Consider the following 24,734-nt stretch of genomic DNA (forward strand, 5'->3'; position numbering starts at 1 on the left):
GCAGTGTGGAAGACAGAGTCCCTCACACTGGTAGAGAAAGTGAATAGGGGAATCTTTGTCAGCATTTTAAATAATTTAAAATACAAACTTTAGAAATTTTTGAAATCGCACTTTGAAGAATTTATCCTGTGCATATATTGGCAAGACTTTATTAGGATATGATGTCAACGCATTGCTTATTGCAATTGCATTGTCTAAAAATATAAGTGAGTGACAGGAATTGAAAGGCTGCTCATTTCTCTGTAAGCCACCAATAACGGGCAACACTGCCCCCTCCCAGCACTCTCTGCTATTGCAGGTACAGTGTTTATTAGGGTTACTCCTGGAACTAGCTGGTGGCATCTTCACTGACTCATTTCCAGAGACAGAACTCAGAATGTCCAAAATATTCAGGTTAGTGCCGATATTACCGGAATTTTGTGCTGAAGTCCCAGTGAGCAGGCCGCAAAGGACAACAAGGCTCCCAAGTTGGAACATCTTTGGTCCTGACACCTGTATTGTCATAGAGGAAGAAAAGGAAACAAGAATCCACAGTGAACACCTGTCACTCTCACGCTTGACCTTCCAACAAGACACAGGTGCTTCTGTGCACAATAGGTAAGAAATGGAACCAGCAGAGATGGCCACCATTGCCAGTGGATAAAAAAATTGATGGCAAGTGCACAAGGGTATTTTATTCAGTCATAAACAAAAATGAAATCATGACATTTTGGGGAAATGAATGGAACTGGAAGTCATTTTGCTAAACAAGATAACCCAGATTCAGAATGGCAAAATACCACATTATATGTCTTGTACAAATGAGATTTAAATATATATATATATATATATATATGTATATATATGTATATGTGTGTGTTGTGTATATATGTATGCATTTGAATGTGTTGAACATGTGTGAGCTCATAAGATAAGGAGACGGTGAGAGAAGAAGAAATCCTAAGGAAGAGAAGAGGGGGAAGGAGACAAAGAACAAAGAATGCTTGTGACAGGAAGGTAAAGGGAAGGAGGTAGAGATTAGCACAGGGTGGGGATGAGGGAGGACAGCAGGGGAGGGAGAGGGATGGGAACTAAGGATGTAGGAAAAAGATACAGTGAACCCCACTTATAGTAAATTTAAAAACAGCAGACACAACTACATACAACAATAACTGAGAAGAACATTAGGTTTTTTCTGGAGATGAGCTGGCAAGGTTGGGATGAGGAGAAACTTTAGAGTCCCAGCAACGGTGTGCATGGGTAGGACTTGGAAAGACAAGCTGACCCAAGCTCTTTATACTCAGGTCCTTTGTGCTTGCTGCCTTCTCAGCTTGAGACATATTTCCTCCTTGATTTGTTACCTAAATCTGTTCTCTTGCTTATGGGAAACTTCACTCCATCCATGAAGCCAGCTTCAGACCCCTCCCCAGAGAAAAGTTCAAGGCTCCCAATACCAGGTTCTCCCAAACTTGGATCCACAATATCCTTAGGGAAATAGCTATGGCCCTTGTCACTGTTCAGCCTAGACTCCAGGAAGAAGCCTTTCTCCACACACTGAGACAAGGCATTTATGAATACAATCTGAACAGTCAACAGAATCATGTCATTAGTCTGACACAGTATCATCCATGTCTTCAAATCTCTTAGAGTCAAAACTTCCCTAGCATAAACAGCAACTTTCCTCTGCTTCTTGCTCCAAAGCTTCCCGAAGAACCTCCTGTGGGGATTTACACTCTGGTGCTACTTACTGGTTTGGAGGAGGATGCACACAAAATACTTGTTTCTCTGCACTGTCTCCTGGGATGCTGTGGCCCTTATATAGTGGTCACAGGATTAGAAGCAAGTCCTCATTCAGGATGTTATGGAGATTCCAAAGAAAATACCTAAGGTTAGCCAAGAGCATGCTTGAGTGGCAGTGATGGATAGTGATGACCTTGTGTCAACACTAAGACCCAGAGTTGTAGAACTTGAGGCTGCTATGAAGTGGTGTGTTCAGTGTGAGCTGGGAGGAAGACCCAGAATGGATGAATAGGAGAATGTTCTCGTGGGAAAGCTCATAGTGTTTGCCTAGGCTAGTCCATTTCATCATTTGAAAACTCAGAGGTAAAGACAGCTGCTTATGGTCATGCAATAAGTAGGGTAGAATTGTGGTTCCCACATCACTCTTCCCATCCTTTCTATGTTCCTTTTATGCATGTGAATGCCCTTGTGATCCCACTTGGGCAGACCCAGGCTCTACAAGTGGGTGCTGTGACCTGTCAATCACAAGAACTGTATGTATGTGCACAGCTCTTCACAGTGTGGATTGCAGAAGCATAATCCCCTCTAAACTGTTCTAGCATGCAGTCTCTGGGGGCAGCATTGAATAGGACTCAGTCTCCCTGAAGGCAGATGAAGCCATTTGCCTGCTTTTTGATCTTTAGACTAGATACACTTTGTTGATCTAGTCATCAGGAGATAAGTTTGAGGGCTCATTTTTCATTGGAAGAAACAGGTTTTGGAGAGGCCCCCAGTTGTCAAGGTCACACAGGGGTGGAACACAGTGCTGGGGTCCTTCAACCTACACCAGGCAGCAGAGGGTGGCAGGGCAGGACTGTCCCTAGGCCTGTACAGCCTGTTGTCCACAGGCCCCATTGTTTGAATTGGTCACCAACGGGTGCCCATGTCAAGTCAGAGCAGCACAGAAACAAGTGGGATCTGGGGACAGCACAGAGCGGGTCACTGCTATTTACCAAGTCCTTAGGGCCTGTCCTCAACATGAGGTGACCATAGCAAAGGACAGTATGAACTTGTGATTCTCAGAGCTCTGCCAGTCAGACCCTGCTGTGTCCTTGCATGGCTTGCTTCTGTATGCAGACTCTCCAACTGTCTGCCTGCCACCATGTTCCACAAACCCATGAAAACCCTGTTCCCAGCTATGGGACACAGATCCAAGGGCCATGCTGAAATCTTGTTAAGAGGGGTTTCACACCTCAGGAACACAGCCTGGGGGTGCTGGAGTTGAATGTGTTTACCTCATTTGCCGTAGCTGCTAAATAGTTTAAACATCCAGTTGTACCTGGATGTTCTTGGCATTATGGGCAGGGAAGTGTGTGGGGCACCATGATGTTGGTAAGGGGACTTGTAGCAGTCTGTTTGGAACCTTCACTAGGACTAGGGGGACCTGTGTTCAAATCCTCACTCTTCCCACTCCTGGCTATATGACCTGGAAAGGGGCTTCTTTCCTCTCTGTGAAGTGAGACTGGAAAGTGCACCTCACCTCCCTGCTATCCTTGTGCAGAGAAAACAGGTGGGAAACACATGTGAATGTCCTCACACTGGGCAGGCTGTACACACGGGGACAGTAATGTCTGCAGTTACATTACACAGCACTGTCCTCACACCGGGCAGGCTGTGCACACGGCCCACAGTAATGTTTGCAGTTACATTACAGAGCACACACAAAGGGCTCTTGTTATAGAGAGGATGGGCTGCTAAGGCCAATTTGGCCTGTGCTGGCTCCCTTGAGTCACCTTGGAAAGAGCATCCCTTTATGTACAGAAAGTCTCCTTGAATGTAAAGAACTTCTCTGTCAGGCTTAAAGAGTGGGCCATAAGTGTCGTGGGATCAATTTCTGATTTAAAGTCTCCTGTGAAGCATTAAGAGTTATCTGTTCTGGGATAGGACATTATATTCCCAACATGTGATAATCTCTAGTCATGACATGAATGTTCTTCAGGTATCTGTTTTGCCAGTGTCCACATCAGAGGAGCAACAGATGGCAACTGACTTCAGGAGATCAGCCCACCAGGAAACAGAACCCTGCTGGGTGAATCTTGTATAGGTAAGGCCCCGAGAGTCCCGGCCCCAAAATGTTTCTTCTACTGCTGTGTCTTTGCTGGCTTTGCTGCTGCCATTTTTCTCTGGAATCTGGCACTGTGTGAATGGGTGTGGAGAGATCCCCTCTGCCATTAATGGAGTGTGGTCATTTCCTAGTAAATTCCCATTCTACTGGAAAATTTTACCTGTGGATTATTATGAAGATGAATTTCTTTTAAGCTGTACTGTTTAACTGAAACAATGATTTTATACAATAATAGTGTTAAATAAGATTTTGCTTATTGAGGGTTTATAATTAATATAGTAAAAATTACAATAGAGGTTATTTTAGTGGAAATATTATTATAGGTAAAGATAGGATAATGTTTCCCCTGCATCTGATAAAGAACAGGCTGCAGAGGATAAAAATAAAACAAGGGAGTGTCACACATCTGGAAAACATGAGTTTTTATTGAGGAACCACATAGACTCTGGCTTAGGTAATGATTAAGGAAAACAATTGAGTCCTAGTGGCCCAAAGAGCTTAAATTATTTCAATCTTTTTTTTTTTTTTTTGGTTTTTTGAGACAGGGTTTCTCTGTGTAGCTTTGCGCCTTTCCTGGAACTCACTCTGTAGCCCAGGCTGGCCTCGAACTCACAGAGATCCGCCTGCCTCTGCCTCCCGAGTGCTGGGATTTAAGGCGTGCGCCACCACCGCCCGGCTAAATTATTTCAATCTTAATGTTAGAAGATGTGTTCACACTTTTCAGAGTACATCATAGCTGAAACAAAGCTTTGAAAATAATTTAAATTTAGACTAGATGTTTTTGTCAAATAGCTTTAAGGTGAAAAATCCCAAGAAGACAAATAAAGTTTAGAAAGGCACATAGTTGAGTGAGGAACACTTTAGGTCAGGGGACAAGAACACAACCGTCCAGTTTTCGTTAACTGACATGCCTTTCTTGCTAGGATGGGACAATGATTAATTCCTTGTGTCTGTTTCTGCCCTCAACTTCCAGATATGAAAAACTGTGGATGTATGTATATGCATGCTGAGGATTTAAAATAGAGCTGATTGATTCTTTTTCATATATGAAAGTTTAGATTTGTGGTTTTTCTATGATTTCTTATAAGATTACCTCTTGAGATAAATAATAAAATGATTAGTCCTTTCTTTGTAATCACAAAATGCAACCTGACAGCAAAAGAACAACTGAGAAAAATACCTTGCTCAAACACTCTGTTAATCTATAATAAGTTGCTTGGACATGAATATATATGGGTTTTTGGGAGGCTTGCTTTTCACTAGAAATATGTAAAATGTTTAATCATGTAAGGGGTACTGAAAACATGCTGTATTTTTTTTTACTTATATTCATTGTAATCATTTAGTAGAAAAAGAGAATGAAAACATATTGTAATTTTTTTCTTTTTATTTATTTATTTATTTTGTATACAGCATATATGACTGCAGGCCAGAAGAGGGCACCAGATCTCATTATGGATGGTTGTGAGCCACCATGTGGTTGCTGGGAATTGAACTCAGGACCTCTGGAAGACCAGTCAGTGCTCTTAACCTCTGAGCCATCTCTCCAGCCCTGTAATTTTTATATTGTTTGAAAGATTCTACTTTGATATATAAGATAGAATGAAAACAATAAAGTGAATTAGAAGGAAAACATCAAGAATGAGAGAAGGAATAAAGCAGAAAAGAAGTAGAGGTAAAAAGAAAGAAGAATAAGAATAAAGAAAGAGTCAGAAGGAAACCATCGAGAGAGCTTGTGTGTCTTTTCCCTTGCTCCCTCAGACAAAAAAGTCTTAGGTCACTGTGTCTGTGGAATCCCATCAAGTCATGTGCTGATAGAGGCTCTTCCCCACAGCAGTGGTACTGTTGAATCTATTTGATGTATGGTCAGTTGAGGTCTACAGTTTCTTTATTGATGTTTTACTGTGGGTCTTCCATTTATAAATACAAATAGGCTGTAGATCTCAGCCCCTCTTATTGTATCAGAATCCATGTGACCATGTGTGGCCATTTGCATTTTTATGATTTTTGGAGCCCCCACATTTGGTGCCCTCATATTTATTGTTGTTATATACCCTAGTGCAATGTTTTGTCTGTTTAGGTGTAGTAGACATATTTATATTTTGCAACTAATTTTGACTTGAGCTTTATCAAAAACCAAAGTCCTGTATCATCTAACTTTGGTGTCCACTCCCCTGAAAGTTTGACTTCCATCCTTTGAATCTCCTTCTCTGGGTCTCTTTACTAGTGAGGGTTTTTCTTAAGGAAAATAGACAACTTGATGTATTGTTTCTTAAATGCAGTCAATTAGTCTGCATCCCTTTATTGATAACTTTGACATTTACATTTAAAGTTCTCATTGACCTATGTTAACTTATTCCTATAAAAATAATTATAATCTCCCTGCCTCTGTCTCTGTCTCTGTGTGTATATGTTATGGGTCTGGGAAAAACAATTACCACAACATATTTTCCAGTTTAGAGAACACCTTTCTGATGTTAGGTCTCTTATCTACTTCCACCTTTTTGAGGCAGTGTCTCTAATGTAGTTTCCTTAGCTCCAGGCTAAATTGAGATTTGGGGCAGTTCTCTGGTTTCTTTTTCCTCAATCATCTCACTGTAGGAATGCTGGTATCAAGGATGTCATCTAGCACATCTGGCTTTTTGTGGGTTCCAGGGTGTGGCGGTTTGAATAGAAATGGCTCTCATAAACTCTTGTGTTTGAATGCATAAATAATGAGTGGCATTATTAGGAAGTGTAGCCTTGTTGGAGTAGGTGAGGCCCTGTTGGAGGAAGTGTATCATTTTGAGGGCAGAATTTCAGGTCTCATATGCTCAAGCTATACCCAGTGTGGCACACAGTCTCCTTCTGCTGCCTGTGGTTCAAGATGCAGAACACTCAGCTCCTTCTCTAGCATCATGACTGCTTGCATGCTGCCATGCTTCTTGCCATGAAGGTAATGTACTAAACTGTAGGCAGATGTTTCTGCCTTGCCAACAGCTCCCAAATAAACACACTGAGGCCTATATTAATTACAAATGCTTGGCCAATAGCTCAGTCTTGTTACTAACTAACTTTTACATAGATGTAGACTTATATTTCTTATCTATTCTATACTTATGTGGCTTGGTACATTTTTCAGTATGGCATGATTATCTTGTTCTTCTCTGTCTGGCAACTCCCTCACTCCTCTCTTCTTCATCCCAATCAGTTTTATTAACAATGAGAGCAACACATTTTCATAGTGTACAGTATTATTCCAAAGCATTTCCCTCTTTTTGTCTAATTAAAAAGAAAGATTATAACCTTAACATAGTAAAACTGTATATAGCAAAAACAGTTATCCATTAAGAATTACAGTTTCAATTTCCAGTTCATTTGTATTTGACTAAATTAGAGAAAATATTCTATTATCTATCTTATCTTGGTGAGTCTAAAGTTTTGCAACTAATTTACCTTTTTATTATAACTAAGGAAAACTATAATTATAAATGTCTAGTCTTCAACTCCATCAAAGACCCCAGAAGGATATAATAATATCTGAGTTAACAGGAAGTGCTTTTCAAGAGACTTCCAAAAATTGAGAGTAACAGCTGGCTGTCGGGACATTCACCTAAGTTTCTCTGTAATTTTCAGGAATCCATTCCTGCCTATAAGTCTAGAATATCCGACAGACTTTTTGAAAGGCAGGAAATTTTGAAATACTGTTCTACCTTGTCTTTGCAAAATTAGGCAGTCCCTTTTTGTGTGTGTCCTCCTGATCCAGTTTGGACAGTAACTGTTAGCAATTGAGGCAAGAGCTGTTTCTTTGCCCACATAGCTAGATTTTTCCATAAAGAAAACAAATTCTATATAGAGTTTTTTTGATGACCACTATCTTTGTTGAAATAGATTGGTGCTTTTCACTGTCTCACTGTCATGAAATGCCTTAGGTGAGTAAACATATTAAATGCCATATTTTGTAGGACTCTGAAATATTTGCAGACCCTCTATCTGTCTAAATATATATGTATGACCTTGAATACATAACAAACATGACTATAAGTTTGACTATTATGGATTACTAACTATTAAACTGTATATCTTAATTATGCATTATATTTTAAAATTATCTGTATAAGCACTATATTCCACACAAGAGTAGAAATATACATACAATATAGCAAAATTAATTTTAATTGTGTATGCATACACAAAAATTCACACCAATGTAAAATATTTAAAACTAGTGGATTCAGTAATCTAACCTTTTGTCTTATCATTTCCACATCTTCCCTTTTCCTTTCAGAAAGAGAGCTTTGAATTTAACTATTTTGTCTAGTTTTTTCTTGCTTTTTTTTAACTATAACCAATAACGACTTAGAACCAATCCCCCTTAAATGATATTAAACATCCCTGACACATTTTTGAGGGAACATGGGCATTGTGCTTTAGACTACTTCCTATTGTTTGTAGGTGCAGACCACGTTGGATGCCATTTGTAGGCAGAAGTTTCTGTTCTACCACAAGTTCCCAAATATACACACTGAAGCTTATATTAATTACTAATATTCAGCCAATAACTCAGCCTTGTTACTAGCTCACTTCTACATTTATGTTAATGCATATTTCTTATCTATGCTTTGCCACATGACTTGGTACATTTTCTCTGTATGGCATAAACATCTTGCTTCTCTCTGTCTGTCTGGTGACTTTCTGACTCTGCCCTTCTTCTTTCCAGCATCTTTAGTTTAGTTGTCCTGCCTATACGTCCTATCTGGTGACCAGCCAATGAGCTTTTTCTTAGCAATGAGAGCAACATATTTTCACAGTGTACAGGATTATTCCATAGCACTAAACCTTTAAAAATGTAAGCCAGCTCAAATGAAATGTTTTCCTTTATAAGAGTTGCCATGGTCATGGTATCTATTGAAAGCAATGAAACCCTAACTAAGGCAGTACCAAGAGTGGGGTATTTCTTTGATAGGCTTGACCTTGCTTTTGTTTGAAGGAATGTGGATTGTGGAAGTTTGGATTAGGAATTCAGTAGAGTGCTTTAAATGGGGCAACAAATAGGTCATGCTAGTGGGAACTTGGAAGACAGTGATACTGAGGGTGATTTAACTGTGAAGACCTGAATTAAGAAGTTTCAGAGGAGACGGATTTTAGTATGCATCCTAGAGACTGTTCTTGTGATATTTTGGCAAAGAATGCAGCTGCTTTTTACCATTGTCCTGAAAGTCTTACTGAGGCTAAAGTGAAGAGTTTTGGATTAATTTATTTGGCAGAGGAAGTCTCAGAAAACTCTAGTATTAACTCTGTCATGTGGTTACTAGTGTTCAATCATATGAAGATCTATAATGAAAAGGAGCAATCTCAGAAAAGACATATACAATCTACACTTTGAGGAGAAATGGGGCACCAGGAAGGGAAATGGAGCTAAATTCTGTCTTCAAGGAGACAAACGGATTAAAGATAAGCCTGATATTAAAAGAGAGTGGTGACATCAGGGATAGACCCTACTCAGCTAAGATTCCAACTTGTGACAATGAATTAAAGAAAAGCAAAAGGAAATTAAATAGAAATTTAAAGGAATTACAGGAAAGCTTAGGGCCAGATGTGGTGTTGTACAACTTTAATTCCCACACTCGGAAGGCAGATCTCTAAGTTTGAGGATAGCAAATTCCAGGATATCCAAGCTTAAACAGTGAAGGTAACCCTCTAAAACAGAAAGCTGGTGAAGATGTAATTAGATGAGGGGGCCATGTTCCACCCCAGCAAGCAGCAGAACTTGGCACTTTTGGCCACGAGTTGGTGGCTTTCGATTGAAGGATAGAAGAGAGCACTAAGACTAAAACTAATGAGAGCTGCTGAGGGCAGGTGTGTGGCAGGGGTGTCATCCTTCTACCCCTGTCAGATCCTGCCACCTCAGTAAAGCTTCCTGAAGCCCCTGGGGTGGCTGCTGGGCTCCTCATCTGCTTCCACAGAACTTGGCACAGTATCACTTACTGCAACAAATGCATCAATTGCTTCACCCTCACCAGGCTATGGCTCTGCATTTCATCCTGGATCTTGAGGTAAAACAGCAGACAGCATATATCTTCTGTCTGAACACGTCCACATGTTAGTGGGGGAGACTGAAAAGAGCATGGGAAATTGCAGTAAGTCACACAGGAATGTGGTTTATGAAGAAAAGGAAATCACAGAAGACAGTGGATGGCATGCATGTGTGAGTGTGCTCATGTGTGTGGGCATGTGTGTCCACATGGAGACTGGATATCAGTGTTGAGGGTTGGTACTTTGCTACGGGCCAGAGGAAAATATTATAAGAACTCAGCTGGTTAGGGCAATGTCACCTCCTGAAGGGATCAAGTAATTCTTTCAGAGGAAGCCATATTCCAAAGAGCTTTTGGTGTTATTTGGCTTGTTATATATCAGCTGTCTTCTGTTATGAAAATCATGTGTGCCTTCATAGTTTTCCCAGTTGATTCTTTCCTAAGAATTGCTAACAGTTTGGACTGATCATTATTTGTACATATACGTTCAAGGTATTTGGAGAACAACCTCAGGAAAAACTTCCTCCCCTCAGGCCCATCTGTTTCTTCTCCTTTTAGCCCTGGAATCAGATATTTCACTTAGCCACATTCAAGGACTAACAGAAATAACAGTCCAAACCACCACATAAGTCTCCCGAATTAAGGTAAATTCCACAGGGCGACACCACCTAGGTTACGTGGACTTTAAGCAATAGCTTTACACAATTTCCTTAGATCCTCCTTTTCTTACAACCTTATTAAATTTATAGGCCTCTAAATAGGAAATTTCTTGACCTACCTTGGCAAGGGATAGTTGAGTGGTCGGCCCAACAGTGTTCACAGTTTGGGCAGAGGCCTGGTGATGGGTGAGACATGGAACAGTTCTTGGCCCAGTGGTCAGTGTTACCATACTTGAAGCAAGTTCCAGGCAGAGTCCATTGTTGTTCATTTCTTTGAAGACAGCCTCAGTTGCTGCTATGAGAAGCTGATTTTTCTGTCTATCATGGGAAGTCTTTTTTCCTTAAGCACCTTAAATACTATATTCAGCAGAACTCTCTGAGGGGTTTGGTGGCAGTCACCTAATCTTTTATTAAGTATACTTGATTTGAAAAAAACTTTGCTTGTTTTTACTTACTTGCTTCAAGCTTAACATAGATAACATATTAAGAAGGCTAAATCTTGTCCGTTGAAATGAATTACATACACAGCATGACTATACACATACTGCTGAGTACATTAAAGAATCTGATCATTTACATGGTGACTGATTGTCTTAATTATCTTCAACAGTTTCACAATAGGTTAGTAGCACTTTATAATATTTGGATTTTTACTGTTTTATTACTTTTATGTTTCAGTCTTTCTTTAAATTAGAATTAAAGATCCTTTAATATCAAAATAAAACAATAATCCCTAAATACAGTTTACAGAGAGACTGGGAATCTTGCCATTCCTGATCCATCAATCATGTGCCTTTGTAGAATTGTGTATGACTCGGTTTATCCAAATAGCTAAATCTTAACAATGTTAGTAAAGACAAAGAGGCTTGACATACATTGTCAAGTCATGTTTTGCTAGCTCAAATCAACCTTAGAAAGTCATAAACTTTATTCCTCGAACATGTTTCTTATGCATAACTTGTATTGGTTTTTTTTTTGAAGCATGGTTGGTGTTGAACACAGTTAGGAAAGACATTAGTAGTTAGATATACATCTCTAAGTAAGTTTCTGTTAACCTGAGTGGACTTTTATAACTGTAGGAATTCATGAACTTTAATTATCAAGCATGATTTTTCAAAGTCATATTTTCTATAAGCCTTGCTCATGATTTGTCCTCATCTGTTATTTTTTTCTAAACATTATACAAAGGTCCATCCCAATCCAAAACAGACTGGAGACCTGCTGTTGCCTCTTCAGTCCAAAAAAAAGGAGACAGAATGGTAACCAGAGGGCTCTGTAGGACTTAGAAGTTTTATGGGTGTTACTTTAGTTGGTGTATACCACGAAGTCACCTTAACTAAGATGACAGTGAAGTCACATTGCATGTCATCTCTTTGACCTTAGTAAAGATGACTGCCAGCCACATAGCTGCTTCCATCCTGATGAAGTCTCCAGCCAAGATGTCAGCAAGCCACATGGTGGTTATTTACTCCAAGGTGAGTTCATCATGTGCACCCTATTTTTTCTTTTTAAAATCATCTGTTTTCATAAACAGAAGTTGAATCCAAGTTACCTGCAAGCACGCTGCAGATTTCTAACTATCAACACTTCTGTTACAAGTTTTGGTTACAGATATTAAAGATTTTCTTTAAAACCATACCCAGTGAACTTACAAATTCTGAGATACAGAAATAGTATGCACTGTTCTTACAAATATTGAGTTGAATTTTATACTTCAGAAAAGTTTTAAAGACAGAAGTGAGGGAAGTATATAGAGGGTCCAATAAAGTCTTGAAAGGGAGTGTAAAGTAAGAAGCAGTAATCCCTATGGGAAATAGTTTACTTCTCAGCTATTTGAAAACATGGGATGCCTTTCCCTGAGCTGCTCTGTTCTGTTCTCCTCCTTGTCACACAGCCAAGTCACCTGGCAGATCAAGGGCAGACATTTGAAGGAAATTATAAACAAGCATGCTTGAGTCTGAAGACGAAGGACCATAATTCAACTCCAGAGCTAAATTTTTAAAAAATAAAGTAGTATAGCATGTAATGATTTTAATATTATCCATACCCGAAGGACATCTGCATCTTTATAAAATTGAATATAGTGATGGGGGAGAGACTAAAGCAAGGAGAGCAAGGAAGGTTTCATGTTAAGAGATACTTGAGAACAGAGAGCAGAGAACCTTTAGAGATAATGGATCTGGGGTTATTTGCTTGTGCCATGGCAGATTGTTTCAATCTGTGAGAATTTGGGAATCATGTGTACCACCATTGACAATCCAGCTATTCTAAGGACAAGCAGTTTTCAGAAAGACAGTGAGGCTTTAGTAACATCTGGGTTCCAGGAGAGAACTTAGACTAAACATGCAAGACAAAGGGGCAGAAGAAAGTTTCAGGAGGGAGCTGACAGACAGGTGAGGAGGGAGCCAGGAGCAAAACCAGGAAGCCATGGGAGAGACTGGAGGAAAGGAGGTAGACAGTGGGAAGGGTGAGGAGGACAGGAGAGAGGAGGGTAAGTGTCCTGGTGACTATTCCAATCTGGGCATCACCAAGTGAACTGAGAGACTAGTCAGAGAAATGTCCCAAATCACAATAAAGGGGCATCTCTGTCCAAGTCATGGATAGAGCAGGCAGTTCTGAAGTGACATCACAAGGTTTGTGTGGGTGACAGAAACAAATCCTAAAGGTAAATGTCACAGGGAGTAAGAAGAAGCCATTGTGCACCACCCTGGAACAAGAACAAAAGTTGTCAGAACACTGGCTGTCACATCAGCAGTGGGAGGCTGTCTTCCCTGGACAGTGATGGGACTGACTTGGCCTGGTCTCGCTGCATCCACTCATTTCCACAGTGCCCAGGGTGGGTTAAACCACAGAGGGTGCAGCTATGGATGTGTGGTCTTGTCTGACACCCGGTCCTGACCCCTCCTCATCCGTAATCCAAGTGACATACACTCACAGACACACAGAGGCAGTCACAACCAGGGGCATCTTCAGCTCCACACCTTTGCCATTGGAAGACAGGTCAGCTTGCAAGTCCAGGATTCTGAGTTCGCTGACCTGCATCCTGCTCCAAACCCATAAGTGTCCTCATGGCATTCCTCATTGCAACTCACGTGCCTGTCAGCTTTCCCTCTTGTCCTCACTACATCCTCTTATGAATTTGAAACTCTACTTTCTCAGGTGAGGTGGAATACTGATCGAGGGAAATATTGGGTCTCAGAGCCAGAACTTGAACCCAGTTCTATGTGACTCAAATCTCCAAAAATCATACTTGAGACTAAGGGCTGTGGATTCCACCTTCCTATCCCTTCAAGCAACTTGGACTTATCCTTCTGGCTGTATTTGGAGAAGAAAAGAGTCATTCTAAGAGGAAGGCTTTAGGTACCAAGGTGTAGGTGGAGAGGAAGACAAGTGGAACTTTCACCTTGAGCCTGAAATTATAGATTGTGGGAACCCAGATATGTGAACTGTCCAAACTGGGCCTGAAGCCCTGCCTCAGACTTTCTCAAGCTCTAATGAGTCTTGTTTCAGAACTCCTCAGCTCTGTGGGGGAAGACAAGGATTACCCATCTGTCTTTGACATTGAATTGGCCTCCACAAGGGGTAATCCATTTTCTGGGAGCAAAGAAGCACCAACTCACCTCATATCATTCTGAGGTAAAAATAGGTTTAATCTGCTGTAATCTAGTGAGTTCAAAATTCCTGAATCCTTTTAATGGCCACATCACAGTTTTCCTGAAGTGACTCCACATCCATCTTCATGCTCTGAAGGAGTTCTGTCAAAAACAGTCATCAGTCAGACACTTTATGCTGGAGAGGATGTGGAACTAGGGGAACTCTCCTCCACTGCTGTTGGGAATGCAAGCTTGTACAACCAATCTTTGGAAATCATTATGGTGCTTTCTTAGAAAATTGGGAATCAATCTCCCCCAAGATCCAGCTATACCACTCTTGAGCATATACCCAAGAAATGCCCAATCATACCACAAGAGCACTTGCTCAGCTATGTTCATATCAGCATTGTTTGTAATAGCCAAAACCTGAAAACAACCTAGATGCCCTTCAACTGAAGAATGGATAAATAAATTGTGGCACATATACACAACGGGATACTATTCAGCAGAGAAAAACAATGACATCATGAGGTTTGCAGGCAAATGGATGGATCTAAAAAAAAATCATCCTGAGTGAGGTAACCTAGACTCAGAAAGACAAATATGGTATGTACTCACTCATAGGAGGATGCTAGATGTGGAACAAGGATGACTGGACTGCTACTCACATCACCAGTGAGGCTACCTGTAAAACAGGACCCCAAGAAAAACACGAGGATCGCCCAATGATGGAGATATGGCTGAGATCTACATGAATAACCTGGACATGAGTGGGAGCAATGAAGGGCAAGGGTCGAGGGAAAGAGAGCGGGAGATCCCAGCTGGATCAAGAACAGAGAGGGAGAACAAGGAATAGGAGACCATTGAAAATGAAGACCACATGAGAAAAGGAAGAAACAAAGTGCTAAAGAGGCCCACAGAAATCCACAAAGATACCCCCTCAAAAGGCTGCTGGCAATGGCCGAGAGACAGCCAGGACTGACCTACTCTGGTGATGGGATGGCCAAACACCCTAAGAGTTGTGCCAGAAACCCCATCCAAGGACTGAGGAATCTGGATGCAGAGATCCACGATTGGCCTTGGGTGGAGCGCTGGGAGTCTAATTAGTGAGAAAGAGGAGGGTTTATATGAGCGAGAATTGTTGAAACCAAGGTTGGATAAACACAGGGACAAATAGCCAAATGAATGGAAACACATGAACTATGAACCAAAGGCTCAGGGGCCCCCCAACTGGATCAGGCCCTCTGAATAGGTGAGACAATGATTGGCTTGATCTGTTTGGGAGGCATCTAGGCAGTGGGACCAGGTCCTGGGCTCGCTGCATGAGATAGCTGTTTGAAACCTGGGACTTATACAAGGATGCTTGGCTCAGTCTGGGAGGAGGGGACTGGACCTGCCTGGACTGAGTCTATCAGGTTGATCTCAGTCCTCGGGAGTGGCCTTGATCTGGAGGTGGTCGGAACAGGGGGTCGGCTGGGGGGAAGGAGAGGGAGGCAGGAAGGGGGAGAAAAAGGGAATCTGTGGCTGTTATGTAGAACTGAATAGTATTGTAAAATAAAATGAAATAATAATAATAATAATAATAATAATAATAATAATAAAATAAACTATAAAAAGCAGTTTTGTCCAAATTCAAAAGAATTAATTTTAAGAGCTGGGCATGTAGTTCAGCAACATACATAAAAAAAAGTGAAAAGGAAGTTGAAATTAATTTCAACAGTAAAATATTGCTGAATTTGTTACATCTGTTAGTGGTAGGAAGATGACACAAAATACCAAAACATCTAAAAATAGCAGCCACCACTACTGCCACCCCTTTCATGTCTCTGTGTAAATTGACCTTGGCCTTCCTTCCATCCAGAGACAGGTTATAGTTATCTTCTGGTATTTCTAGGATACCTGTATGACTTACTGTGATCATTACAATGCAGAATAAAATGATGTTGTAACTTTAAAAAAAAAACAGTCATCAGTCAGTGCAGGCACCACTAGGGAATGAACTCCCATCCTCCTTGTTTCAGAGAAGTCAGCTTCCTTTGCTGTTTCCTCAGTCTCTGCAACATCTCAATGAGGGAGGATTGCCACCATCTCCACTGTCCAGATACAGAACCTCAGACTGCCAGGTTAGGAAATGTGTCCACATAGCTAGGTCCATGCACTGTTTCCAGGATGACTTTGAATCAATATATTTTTACCATTTATTAACAAACCAATTGATCAATTGGCCAAGCAATTGAAGTTGACTGTGTACCTGGTTCAGTGGTGACTTGAGGGTCTGTACCTATTACTGAGAACCTCTATGCGAGTTTCAGAAACTTAGTTAAGCACTTGAGAGAATAAACGAAGAAAATGGAAACATCTAGACCAAGGAAAAAACATAGAAGGAAAATATTGCTTCAACTAGTGAAAGTGAGATAGATATAGGGACCCCAAAATAACAGCTGGGATTAAGGCCCAGAGCAAATGAATTGACATTGCAGGAGGAGTTAGAATGTCCTCAGGAGAAGAATCAATGAATGAATAGAATAAATGGCATGTGCCAGATGGTAGAAGTAAATTAATGGTGATGTTTGTGTAGAAATATCTCCACTGTGAAACAAAGACACTATTAATCAGGGATAAAACAACAGGAACCACAACCAATAGTAACAACAATCTCTAAGTTTTAAAATGAGCCATTGGTTAAAATTATTCTTTAAAATATTGGTTGTAACACAGTTTTCCCTGCTGCTTTCTCTGTAGTTTGTAACCTGTTTCATTTCTTTGGGTATAAGGCATTTTAGATTAGAATTGTGATGTCTTACATGTTTTGTTCAGGTTGTATAGTGATGTTTCAGTTCATCCTTCAGCTTGAATTGCTGAAATCATGTAACTGTGAAGACTAGCCTTTGTTTCTGTAGATTGCTTTCTTGTTCCTTGAGTATTTTTAAGTAATGTTGAGAGATTTCACATCTTGCAGAAGAACAGAGTTCAGTCCCAGCACCAATTTTGGATGACTGATAATGATCTATAACTACAGGGGATCTGATATCCTCTTCTGGCGTCTGGAGACACATGAACAAGGTTTGAAGGCAACATGTGCAGAGCTTTCCTGTTCCCATAAGACCTGTTTGTCAGTTAGCCAAGTTCTTCTATAGCCAAGAAGAGAGGTGGGAGTTTATGCACACCTAAACCAGATGTGGAGATGCCCTTCATTTCCAGTCAGTCAACACAGATCAATAAGGAAAGGTCAAGCAGAGTACAGAAACATGTGTAAGAATTTTGACACAACACTTTAGTTAAATTACATAAACCAGTAGTAAAGATGTAAAAAACGAGAGGATTGTTAGGATTAGAGAAATGCAAAGTGAGACGAGATATCTCCTCTTATGTCTGATAATGGCAAATCAGTTAAAGGTGTCTATGCCAGGGTTTGCGATGGAGCAGGACTGGGGAGATGCTCCCTTAAAGTGTTAAAAAAAAAACTGAGAAGGGGAAAACTCCTCAACAGCTAGCATTGTTTAAGAGGTGCATACTTCTTATTATTTAGACATCTCACTTTGATGAATTCATCCTGTGCATATACTGGCAAGATTCTAGTAGGATATAACTGGAGCAGTGTTTCCTGTTTCCATTATAAGTGAGGGAGGGAGGAATTGAATGGCTGCACATTTCTCAGTAAGCCACCCATAAAGGACAGCACTGTCCTCTCCCAGCAGCCTCTGCTATTTCAGACACAGTATTTATTAGGGTTACTCCTAGGACCAGTTAGCTGGTGGCATCTGTACCGACTCAACTTCAGAGAATTCAGAGTGTGCAAATTATTCAGGGCACTGCAATGTTACCAGAAGAGATACTGAGGCCCCAGTGAGCAGGCCACACAAGACAAGAAGGCTCCCGAGTTGGACCATCTTTGGTCCTGACACTTGTGTTGTCGCAGCAGGACAAAGAAGAAAGCAGAACTTACAGTGAATGCCTGTCACTCTCACTCTTAACCTTCCTACAAGACACACATGCTCCTGTTCACACAGGGAAGAATGGAATCAGCAGAGATGCCCGCTATCCATAGTGGGTAAAGAAATTGTGGTTTGTGGTCTCGCTCACAAGGGAGTATAATCAGCCATAAAAAAATAAAATCATGACATTTCTTGCAATGAATGGAACTGGAAGTCATTGTGGTAAACACAATTATCCAGATTCAGAATGGCAAAAAAAACCCATTTTCTGTCTTGTACAATGTTTTCAATTTGTGTGTGTATATACATATACATAATATATTTGAATGTGTGAGGATCATAAAAAAACGAAGACCATGAGGGAAAAATGAGTCTTAAGGAAAGAGAAGGGGAAGGTGGGAACAGGGAATGTACGTGACATGAAAGTAAAAGGAAGGGGAAGCCATTAGTATGGTCTGGGGACAGGGAAGGCCAGTGGGGGGAGGGAGAGGGAGAGGAACTAAGCTTATAGAAAATGACACAGCAAACCCACTATTTTTTATATTGAATTTAAAAATAATAGACAAATCTATGTACAATTATGACTGAGAAAAGCTGTTGTCTTGTTCAAGCAAGATCTAGAGGGGAACTTTAGAGACACAGCCAGGGTATGGAGCAGAAGGGCTGGGAAAGACAAGCTGATACAAGTCTTTATGTCAGATCCTTTCTGCTTGCTGCCGTTTCTGCTTGAAACATATTTACACTTCCTCATGTTACCTAAATCAATTTTTTGCTTCAGTGAAACTTCACAGCTTCCATGAAGCCAGCTTCAGACCCCTCCCCAGAGAACAGTTTCAGGTTCCAATACCTGGCTGCTCCAAGCTTGGGGCAACCCTATCCTTAGAAGTGGCTATGGCTTTGTGTCATTGTTGAGCCTAGATTCCAGGATGAAGCCTTTCTCCAACACTGTGACAAGTCATTGATGCATAAAATCTGAACAGTCAACAGAAGCCATTTGAACCTAGGTTGTCATTAGTCTGACACAGTATTGTCTATGTTTTGAATTTGTTAGAGTCTAAAATTCCCCAACACCATCAGAGCGTTTTCTGCCTCTTGACCCCAAAGTCTCCTAAAGACCCTCATATAGGCTAGGGCCACATTTGAGGAAGTCCTATTTAGGGGTTGTAGAAGGATGCACATGAATCCCTTGTTTATCTGCATGGTGTCCTAGGATTCTGGGATGACAATAGCCTTCATATTGTGATCACAGGATGAGAAGCAAGACCTCATTTGAGAATGTTCTAAGGAGACCCCAAAGAAAATATCTAAGGTTAACCCAGAAACTCCAACCAAAATGCTTCTCAGTATGCTTGAGTGGCCGTGATTGATGGAGACTGAGGCCCAGAATTGTGGAACTTTAGGCTGGCACAAAGTGGACTGTTCAGTGTGAGCTGGGAAGACGACACAGAATGGATGAAAGGGAGGATGTTCTAATGGGAAAGCTCATAGTGTTTGCCTAGGCTGGCCCATCTCCTCATTTGAAAACTCAGAGGTAAAGACACCTGCTTATGGTCATGCAATAAGTAGGGTAAAATTGTGGTTCCCACGATGCTCTTCCCATTCTTCCTATGTTCCCTCTCTGCATCTGAATGCCCTTATGATCTCCCTTGGCAGAGCCAGTAGTGAATGGGTACTATGAGGGGTTAATAAAAAAACTACCTCCATCATGCTGACTCAAGCACATGTATTTAAAACGAGCTTCCTGGATGATTTTGTTTAATGTTCCTCCACAAGTCTATGGCTCAGAGCAGAAAATTACATCAATACTAAAAAGAAAGGAAGAAAATGAGTGGGTCCATGGCCACTGTGCTGTTGAGGGTTAGTGTTTCTTCCATATGGAGCCATGAAGGCAGGCTAAATGATTCACATCCTTCCTACCTCAGTTTGTCCATGTGTGTTGTGTGTCTGTACGACTCCCATGTTCTCATTGCACAGAAGATGGATGATGTATGAATGTACAGCAGGTAGGGATGTTGGCTGACAGGGAGAAATCCAGTGCTCTTTGTAAGAGGAAAAACAAAGATGTTAGGGAGAATTAGGATACAAAGTGAAAACTCATAGACTCAATCTGGCTTAGGTTATACCTGGATCCTGGTCCTGAAATGATGCCCTTCATTTCATGTTCTCAATAATGACTTTATTCTCTGATGGACTTTGGCAGATAGTTGTAACTGAAGAATGTATGGATGAGGACAGACAAGGGAGTTCTGTGGACACCCTTCTTCAATGTGGGTTGAGAGGTAGTTTATTGCCATCAGTGAGAAGCTAAAACAATCCTGTGATGTAGACTCCAACTTGCAGGCACAAAATGTATGTTTTCTTCTTGCTAGCCCATGTCTCTTCTTGAATCTGTGAGATGGGTCAGCAGGAGAGGAACTTGCTTCACAGACCTAATCACTCATGTTTGCTTGGCAGAGCACACAGAAATGTGGAAGGAGGCAATAGCTCCTGAAATTCATCCTTTGACCTCAACAGACACATGGCCATCTATTCAACTACAATCAGACATGAAAATTATCCACATACAAACACAAAATAAAAATATCAGTAATATACAGAATTTTTTAAGGCCATATACATTGTGAACTCTGAACAAAGCTGGTATCTGGACTCCCCAGGATATTCAGGGTCAGAAACATCCAGACTACAGGACAGAGAGATAACCACCATCTCACAATTAATGACTGACCCCATTCTGATATTTGGAGCCCAAGCTGTGCCTCCAAACCCTATGGCTTACGTATACAGCTCTTCCTATGCCCACAGGTGTCAAGGTCACATAGGGTACAATTCCAGTGCTTGGGTCTTTCCGCCTACACCAGGCAGCAGCCAGGTGGCAGGTAGGGACAGTCCCTAGGCTAGTACATCCTGTTTTCCACAGGCCCCTTGGCTTGAATTGGTCACCAACTGTGGCCCATGTAAAGCTTGAAGCACACAGAAACAGGAGGGGGCTGGGCCCTGGGTTGAGGACAGCACAGAGCTGAGGCACTGCTATTTACGAAAAGCCCTTAGGGCCTGTGCTCAATATGAGTTGACCATAGCAAGGAACATTATGAACTTGTGATTCTGGGAGTTCATGCAGTCAGACCTGCTGTGGCTTTGGCATGGCTTGCTTCTGTGTGCAGACCTTGTTTCTGTCTGTGCGACACCATGTTCCACAAACCCATGGAAGCCTTGTTCCCAGATATGGGGAAGAAAGCCAACGGCCATTCTGAAATCTTGTTATGAGGGATATTCACCACCTAGGAACACAGACTAGGGGTGCTGGAGTTAGAAGTGTTGGCCTCTGTTGTCCTTGCTGCCAAATAGGTTAACTAATACCTTGTACATGGATGTTCTTGGAATTATGGGCAAGGAATTCCTGGGGCATCATGAGGGTGACCCTGGGCTGGTCAGAGCCTGTCACTGGGACTGGGAGGATCTGGGTTCAATTCCTCACTGTTCCCACTGCTTGCTGCATGACCTCGGATGGGGCTTCCTCCTTTTTGAAGTGAGACTGGAAAGTGCACCTTACCTCCCTGCTATCCATGTGCATGAAAACAGGTGGGAAACACATGTGAATATCCTCACACTGGGCAGGCTGTGCACACGGCGGACAGTAATGTCTGCAATTACATTACACAGCACTGTCCTCACACTAGGCAGACTGTGCACACAGCGGACAGTAATGTCTGCAATTACATTACAGAGCACACACAAAGGGCTCTTGTTAGGGAGAGGTTGGCCTATCAGTAGCCATCTCAAGTCTGTGCTGGGTCCTCTGAGACACCTTGGAGAGAGCATCCCTCTCTGTGTACAGAAAGTCTCCTGAAATGGAAAATACTTGTCTGTGAAGAACAAAGGCTGGCCATCAGGGTCGTGGGAGGAATTTCTCATTGAAAGTCTCCAGTGATCAAATTCTGGCATATCACTGAGGAGTGAATGCAGGGTGGGGTGGGAGGAAAATGGGGGCTTGAGTGGAAGGTGGGGGAACTGTTTTCGGTATGTAAAATGGAAAAAAACTTTTAAATAAAAAAAATCTCCAGTGAAGCATTAAGGATTATCTGTCCTGGGTTAGATCATTCTATTCCCAACATGTGCTAAACCCTAGTCATGACAGCTTCCTGGTCCCACTGACCCCAACAATTAAACAATGTGCTGGTATTTGTTCCCAACCACAACTCAGCACACTGTTTGGAAAAGGCTACTCAGACCAGAGAGGCCAATATTGGCGCTGGGTCATATAGAAACCAGGCTTGGGTGTATTTTAGAGGCTCTGCTTCATAGATTTCCCCTACCCAGAAGGATAGATGCATTTCCCAGAACTTCCCACAGTACAGCTGAGAAACTTGGGTCACCACATACCAAATGCCATGTTGTTTTTAAACTTGGGCAGTTCCACCATTGTGGAGTTCCACCCCAATCTACAAAGTCTTTTTTGAGAAAGTATGAGCAAGGGTGTGTGGGGGGAGAGCTAGAGAGTGAGTGGGAAGGATGAAGGGAAAACGATAGAGAAAGATCCAGAGTGAAAGAGTTCATCCACTTTACCCTAGTGTCACAAGTAAACCACCTGCTGGGAAGGTTTTGAAGATAAGAAAGATAAGAGCAGAAAAATATTTTCAAACACCTCCCATTTTATCACAGCTAAATTTGGCATTTAGGAAAATTATACTACAATGGTATCTGAAGATTTTTAATTACACTTTCAGCAATGTTGACATTATTCAGGGTGACATATATATTTTATTAATTCCAAAACCCTGTGCCCTGGAGCTGGACAGATGGCTCAGCAGTGAAGAGCCTTTGCTCTTTTGAAGAGGGCCAGGATCTAATTCCCAGAATCCAAATAGCAGCTCACAACTGCCTGCAATTTATGTCCTAAGGAGTTCAGAGGATGCCTTTGAACTCCTCAGGGAACTGCACACGAATGATGCACATAAACTCATGCAAGCAATATTTCCACATAAAATAAGTAAATCTCAAAAATAAAACTAAAATATTGCTCTGAGCCATTGTCTTGAATCCATGTTACACAGAGCCCTTCAGGCCTTGGCCTCAAAGATGGAATCTACCAAGGGTCTTGCCCATCCTCAGGTGGGATTTGCATCTTCTTGTTCTGTGGAATGGTCTTTGAGCATTTGCTAGAAGCTTTCAAAGAAGCCAGAAAGTGGGTCTAGAAGGAGGGCGGGTGCTATGAGTCTCTGAGATGCTGGACATCTGAGTGTCTGCTGTTTTCATCTTTGTCTCTGGAGCTTCACCAGAGCTACAGTGTTTGTGGGAGGAAGAAGAGAGAGAGAAAAGACAAAGCAAAGTGACGAGCTGGAGAGAGGAAGGAGATGGAGAGAGGGAAGGAAAGAGTGACAGGGAGGGTGTGAGGGAGGAAAGGAGAGAGTGAATGAAGAAAAGGAGTAGAGTTAATGAAGATGTGAAAGAATAGGAAGGAGAAAGGAGCCAGAAACAATGGGGGTGGGAACGCCTGTCCTGAGAGTGTGGAAACTGAAGGCTGGAGCCCACTGTCCTCAGGCTGTCCATGTCCACACAGGGTCCTGCAAGCTTAGCACCATTGGCTGACTTCTTAGCTGATGTCCACAGGTAGGACATGTTAGGCAACCCATAGTCATGGCTAGTTTTTTGTGTTCCTCTATGATCTTGGCCAACAGCTCCCAGGATTTTGTCTGAACACAGTCCTTTGTCCTGTATCAGCTTCCAGGTCCTTCTTGAAGTAGTGGTTCTGCCTTTATGCACCTATCCATTTCTTCCTTCATTTCCTTACCCCCAAATGTCTTGTGCTAGAACCCCTGATCTTTTTGGTAACTATCAGCTTCTACTTGATGCTGAATGTTTTGTTGGCATCAATAATGAAGGATTTAAGGTCTTTTCTCTAGAGCTAGAGTGTCCCAGAATAGTCAATGAGCCCAGTAGTCAGCTCACCAGAGTAAGGAAGTGCACTAGCCTTTCCAGCACCATGTCTTTATGGAGGAGGAATTGAGTGATGGGGAAGGGTTGTTGTTTGAGGAAAACAGCCAGACACAATTCAAATATTCCATGAAGACCCTTGCAGGTGTGGTCTGAAAATGAAAACACTCCAATACACAGAGAACACAATGTCAGTCACCTTGATGATGAAAAAATGTTGGTGACTTGTGTTGTGGTAAATTATGATTATATTTTCATTTGATTCTAGGATCTTTTTAATTTCCACATTGGTTTCTTCAGTGGCCATTTGTCAGTCAAGAATGTGCTGTTCATTCTCTCAGTATTTGTGTTGATTCTCAGGCTGTTGGTTTCATGTACCTTTCAATTTTGTTCTGATATGATGGAAGAAAAGAGTTCAATTATCTTATACTCCTAAGTCTCTGCAGCACTCTTAGTTTTCCTTGAATTCACTGTGTACCAAATCTTTTCAGCCTGACTTTTTCTCAGGATATGTTCTAAGACAGAGCCTATGTGTTTTTCACCAAATTGTGCAATGCCTGCTTAGCACAGAGAAAATATTTGGCTTAAAATGAGTTAAGGGAGTCAAGGAGATAGCCCAGTCCACAAAGTATTTCCATTTTTCATGAAGACCTGAGTTCAGTCTCTGGTACCCATATTAAAAAAGAAAAAAGAATAAAAGAGATAAAGAAAGAAAGAAAGAAAGAAAGAAAGAAAGAAAGAAAGAAAGGAAGGAAGGAAGGAAGGAAGGAAGGAAG

This window comes from Peromyscus leucopus, chromosome 4 (genome assembly GCF_004664715.2).
Source record: "Peromyscus leucopus breed LL Stock chromosome 4, UCI_PerLeu_2.1, whole genome shotgun sequence".
NCBI lineage: Eukaryota > Metazoa > Chordata > Mammalia > Rodentia > Cricetidae > Peromyscus > Peromyscus leucopus.